Below are 6,000 nucleotides of genomic sequence, written 5' to 3'. Positions count from 1 at the left end.
TGGAGTCGGTGGAGTGGAAGTCAAGCAGTGTTGGTGGGGCAGTCAAGTCGAGTGCAGGGTCGGCAGTGCAGTGTGTCGGTGTCGGCAGTCTGGAGAGTTGGGAGACGGGGCAGTCAAGTCGAGTGCAGTGTCGGCAGTCAAGTCGAGTGCAGTGTCGGCAGATGGCGGCAGTGTCGGTGCGGCAGTGTCGGTGGGGCAGAGTCGGGAGACGCAGCTCGAAGGCGACGGGAAAGGCAGACGGGGAGCACCGGAGAGAGCTCGCCGGCCACGCCAGAGGCACGAAGCCAAGCACAGCTATGCTGACATCGCGGCTTGCCCGCCATCGTGCCACGAGGGCGGGGGTAAGACCCCTCGGTCTCGTGGACCTGGCTGCTCATCCAGGTTCCATGCATATTTGGTCCACGAACCTGTCTGCCACCCTTGCCTTTGAGGGTGGCTTTTTCCTTTGCTTGTGTGTAAATGCATGTGGTGGCGCCATCTTATAAGTAGAATTGTCTAAGTGTGCGTGTGAAATAAAGACTTTATTCGGTTGAAAATTCTTGCTTTCATTGCTTTGACTGTTATACGTGCATGATTTTCTGTATGGCTGTAAATACGTCCCTTGTCTGAGTGTGCAATAAATGTGCTTGTTGAACTGTTCCCCGTTTCGTTGCGTCCTTTCCCTTGTTTGAAAGTTCCATCTTGCATCACGGAAGGAATTGGTAGGAGGGGTGTAAGCACCCGGTAAATAATCACGTCCGTCGGGGGCTGGCGATAATACTGCTCGGTTATCACTGAAGCACGGAACGGACCGCTTAAGCAGTTCGTGTCCTCGGCCGGCCAGCGGCGAGGTACGATCACCCGGTTAACTACCCGCGCAGGAACTTAGGTAGGTCGAGTTTGGCGAACAACCCTATCCTGCGCGGGTGGCTGATTGGCACGATTGTGGTGGGGTCGAAAGACCCACCCGTGACTAGCTCCTGGCGATAGTTCCAAGGAGGGTCATGACTGAATTGTCCGCTCTGGCGGGCGACGCGGTCGCGATTAGAGTTGCGTGGCCGATCGCACGCCGGGCGGACCGAAATTCGTAACAATATTATTTCTTCTCAAGAGGAATTGAATGAGGAAGAAGAAGATTATTATTTTGAAGTTGATTTGAGGTACCCGAGTGATCTTCATAATAAGCATAAAGACCTTCCTTTTGCATGTGAGAAAGAAACCCCAAAGAAAGAATGGTTAAGTGATTATCATAAAAGTTTTAATATTAAAGGCAAATCAACAGAAAAGTTATTAACAACATTCTATGATAAAGAGGGATATGTTTTGCACCAGAGAAGCTTGAAACAGTTTTTCAGAGAAGGATTGAGAGTAGCTAAAATTCATAGAGTTTTAAAATTTAAACAAAGTCCTTGGATAAAAAAGTATATTCAATTCAATTCAATACAGATATGAGAACAAAGACAAAAGTAAAATTTGAAGGGGAATTCTATAAATTGATGAATAATGCTGTCTTTGGAAAGACAATGGAGAATGTTAGAAACAGGCAAAACATTAGATTTGCAACATCTTGGAAACAAGCTTCAAAATTGATAAATAAACCAAGTTTTAAGAGAGAAGAGGTTTTTTTCAGAGAACTTTTCTGCTATTCATATGGAAAAGGAAAGTATTGTAATGGATAAACCAATTTATATTGGAACAGCAGTTCTTGATTTATCAAAGATATTGATGTATAATTATTTGTATAATGACTTAAAGAAAGAGTATGGTGAAAATGTTTCATTGTTGTATATGGACACTGATAGTTTTATCCGAGATATAAAAACTGATGATGTTTATAAAGATATGAAGAAAAATATTGGATTATATGATACAAGTAATTTCAGTAAGAAGAGAGAGTTATTTTCAAAAAAGAATGAAAAGGTTATTGGTAAGTTTAAGGATGAGTTGGGTGGAAAAGTAATGAGTGAGTTTATTGGATTGAGAGCAAAGGCATATGCTTATAAGTATGGTGATCAGATTGATAAGAGGTTAAAGGGCATAAAGAAATATGTAATAAACACATTAATAACTTTTAGAAATTATTACAATTGTTTGATGAATAAGAAAGAAGAATATAGGAAAAAGAATACAATAAGAAGTTATAAGCATAAGATATATAGTGAAGAAGTAAATAAAAAGGCATTCGGAGCCTTTGATGATGAGAGATTTATTTTAGAAAATGGAATAGATTGTGTTCCATATGGATATTGTATGATAGTGTATAGAACAGATTGTGTTTTAACGATGGGGAGATGGGTTAGGGTTTTTAAGGGCTACCACCGCGTTTTTTCACACTATATAAATGGTCAAACCAAGTATTAATCAAACTAAAGAGTGGAGAAAATCTCAGTCTTGGTATATAAATGGAAAACATAATGAATGTGAAAAATATCAAATAAGTCTTATTGAAAAAATAACTAAAACAAAGGTAAATAAAACAAATAAGCGAAAAAATTTAAAAACTAGTAAGTGAGAGGATGTAAAGAAAAAAATAAATATCCTTGAATGGACTGAAAACTTTGATGGTTATCAATTGAACAATGAAAAAACAATTTACTATAATCTCAAAATGATATGTGGCTCAGGAGGTGGTCAAACAAGGGCATAAAGAGAAGTTTATCATTTCGTAAATGGCACAAAAGGGGTATCTTAAAAAATATAAAGATTCAAATGTTTTATTTTTAAATATTTTAGATGGGGATAATTGTGCAAAGAAAATTAAACGATTGAAGGAATTTGAGAATGAACAAATCTTTATAGGTTCAATGAGTGAGCTAAACAATATGCATTGGTTAATTAAAAATTGTCCACCTATCCATACAAGCTCCACCCGCACATTCACCCATCCACCCATATATTCCACCGTCCACATCAAACCTCATCCACATAAACCCCTCCCAACGTCCCAACGTCCGCACAAACCCCTGTCCGCACAAACCCCTGCCCACACAAACCCCACTCCCCACCCTTCCCCACACACAACATATTTACTTAATTTTAAAAAGTGTCCCTAGGTTAAAAGGGGAGACAAATAAATATACCTTGGGATAAAAAGGGGTTTATTTTTCGGGAAAAAAATATGAATCGCTGAAAATCCCCCATTCATTTACATTGGGAAAAGTGAGCCAGAATCAGTATATTCACCCGACTCACCACAACTGTCTCTCCTGGATTCTGACAAAGGTAACATTCCCAACATTATTGGCACCACTCATGATAACGCTGAAGCACAAGGCCTTTGCTCTCATGCTGCAGATAGGTCGGTGGCCTCTGTATTTTTTTTCCCGCCTGTTCTCCAGTCTCGCTCCATCTGCTCTCTGAGCCCTCCAACCCCTCCACATCTCCTCCAGGATGCACACGTTCTTCACGTAACCCACTCATGGTTAAACTCCCAAAACCCAGGCTCACTGCCCACCTCCACTCTTTTCTTCTTCTATTCCCACATTTGTGTAACAGTCTTCCTGAAGTTATTCAATCCCACTCTACCTTCCAGTTCTTAAAGCACATGGTCACCCTACCTGCAATCTAATTCTACTCCCCATTTAACCCTACCGAACCCAATTCTCTTAAGCGTTAGTGTACCCTCTCCTGCTCTCACACCTCTACCCTGTTCATTCATTCCCATGGATAAGTCCAAATGTTTCCCCAATCATTTATTTGCCGTTTTACCCTCTGTCGTCTCGCTGTTCCATGAACCTCAAGCTTTCGTACAAGCTTTTTTAAAACGCATCATAGATTAAATTACTTGAAAAGCTACAAACGTCTCAAATAAAAACTCCATACCGTGTTCCATATATCTCGATAGCTGGGTTGGCATGATGGCCTAAAGCCGAGAGGTACGCACACTCACCTCTAAGCTGTCTAGCCTTGGTTTGAATCCTGACCCAGCTATAAACTGTCATGCCGATGTTTCACAGGTTGGGTGATTCGTCAATGTGTGTGCCGTCTCTTGAATGGACATTAAACTAGGCATCCCATCTGCCAGAATTAGTTGGTGTTGGTGAAAGATGTCATGTTGTCCTTCGCGAAGGTTCAGCGAACTCTCGCCAGCACCCTGGCCAATTTCCAAATTTTTGCTCTAACCTACAGGGGACACTGCACAAGTGGCACAGCCACTTGATCTGCCCTTCTGACCCTCCCCCACTGATACTACCCCACAGCAAAGTGCTCCATTTACCAAAGCAGAAGAAGAAATATACAGCTGCAATAACTGTCATCTTTGTATATTTATTTATACTACAAGGACGTGTAACCTCAAACTCACCAAATATTGGATCATTACAATGGAAGTGGACCCATCCAAATATTCCAATCAGCATGTCGATTAGTTCACATAATTGAGCTCCTGCTAGGAATGTGGCACAAACTTGCCTTTCTGTTTAATTCTGAAATGAGAACAAGAACTCTCAGGCTTGCCTTTCCATTATTACAAGGTAAGGGCACTCTATACATGTGATGCTTCCTGTTGGTTGTCAGTTGCAGGAAATGTCTTGCCACTTCCCCATTTTTTCTTTTTTAACACTTTTACAACATTTGCCCTTTTCCCTCCATTGTCTTGTTTCTTGTATTAGCTAAAACTCACCTTTTGTCTCTTCTCAATTATTCTTGTTCCTGCAGAACATGCCTCCTGTACAACGTGACAACTGTGGTGAGTTTGTGATTATACTAGATAGAGTACTCTGAAACAATCGTGCCGCCCTGCCTTTGTGATGCTTCAGCGTGTTTGTTGTAATTATGACAGGCCACGAATATCGAGAGAAAGGTGTGCGGAGTATGAGCTCTGCCTCAAAATATCCATGTCGTGTCCTCATCCTTTTCGAAAGATATTTCCTCACGTGTATAATGTATCCATAAGTGAATATATTCCATGTTACATGGGCAAATAATGTTCCAACAAACACAACGACGTTCAAAATAATTTAACGGGTGCCATGATGGATGTCCAAAAGAGCCATCTCATAATTATATGAGGAGCAACGTGCAAGGTCAATGTTTAACAATACCAGCTCTTCTTTTTCTTTCCCATTCATTCTCTATCTGCCCTTCTGACTTGTCTGAGCCGCGTCCTCCCCCACGCTAAATGCAATGTTGCTTTAAGTCGCTAGTAACATGTTTTAAAAAATGAAGGCTCCACCAATATGTACACCTTCCCAGCAGGCAAGACTCATGTCCGATGTTTTGGCCAATGTGTGGTCTTTGTCAGGGATCACGCAGTTATCATATCCTCCCAAAGGGAATAACATAATGTGGATGCATCATGCAGGTGGTGAGACGTGATGTTATTTTCATCACCATGTGTGAGATTTGGTGTGGCCAGGTGTATGTGTGTGTGGTGTAGGTGGACTTGTCGACCTAATTATTATTTACTGCAAATTAAGAAAAGGTCAAATTAAAACAAAAAAATATGAAAAACAATAAAAAGAGCAATGAGATATTGCAAACCCTCGCCATGACTTCTTTTCTGTGGTGTATTTTGTGTGTTGTTTATGTACTGGTGTGTTACCTAATTAATGAGACGTAATTAAAGCTGCCACTTAATAAATGCTGGCAGTGATGACAGGGTACCAAGACGTCCCGCTTTGATGCAACCCCACTTTGATTGGACACCTGACCCTGACCCCATAACGTTTTCAAAAATTATTATTCAATTGAATTTAGAATGGAATTAAAATAAATTCGATTCAAATCAAATGGAAGACCAAAATAGGTACAGTCCTGCACTGGGGTCATCAGAAGGAACCCACACAAGCAAAAAGCAAAGATTAAGTCATCAGGAAGAACATGGATAGGATTTGGATTTCAGCTGCTACTGCTTGTTGTGTAGTAAAATCAGCCAACACGTCAGTCATCTGGCTCAACCGTTTAATGGCGGCTCTCACCTCCTCCACTTACTCAACAGCCCACTGACGTCACACTCAGTTCCTCCTCGTCAGTTCCGACTCATCATCTATTCATTAATATTCATGCAACTCCCAATACCAC

At 41.1% G+C, this 6,000-nt stretch overlaps 1 protein-coding gene across 3 annotated transcripts in view; it reads left to right on the top strand.

The window, feature by feature from the left end:
• Positions 1-4,527: 4,527 nt before the first annotated feature.
• Positions 4,528-6,000, top strand: part of LOC147019636 (ras and Rab interactor 2-like) — a 72,934-nt gene continuing 71,461 nt past the window's right edge. For all 3 annotated transcript variants that reach the window (XM_085894193.1, XM_085894194.1, XM_085894192.1), the window contains exon 1: positions 4,528-4,666. The gene's annotated coding sequence lies outside the window, so the exon portion shown is untranslated. The remainder of the gene's footprint in view (positions 4,667-6,000) is intronic.

Source organism: Eptatretus burgeri, chromosome 9, assembly GCF_056783735.1.
Source record: "Eptatretus burgeri isolate ZD-2024b chromosome 9, Ebu_testis_v1, whole genome shotgun sequence".
Classification (NCBI taxonomy): Eukaryota; Metazoa; Chordata; class Myxini; order Myxiniformes; family Myxinidae; genus Eptatretus; species Eptatretus burgeri.
Note: the sequence above shows the minus strand (reverse complement) of the source record. Positions and strands in the feature narration are given on the sequence as shown.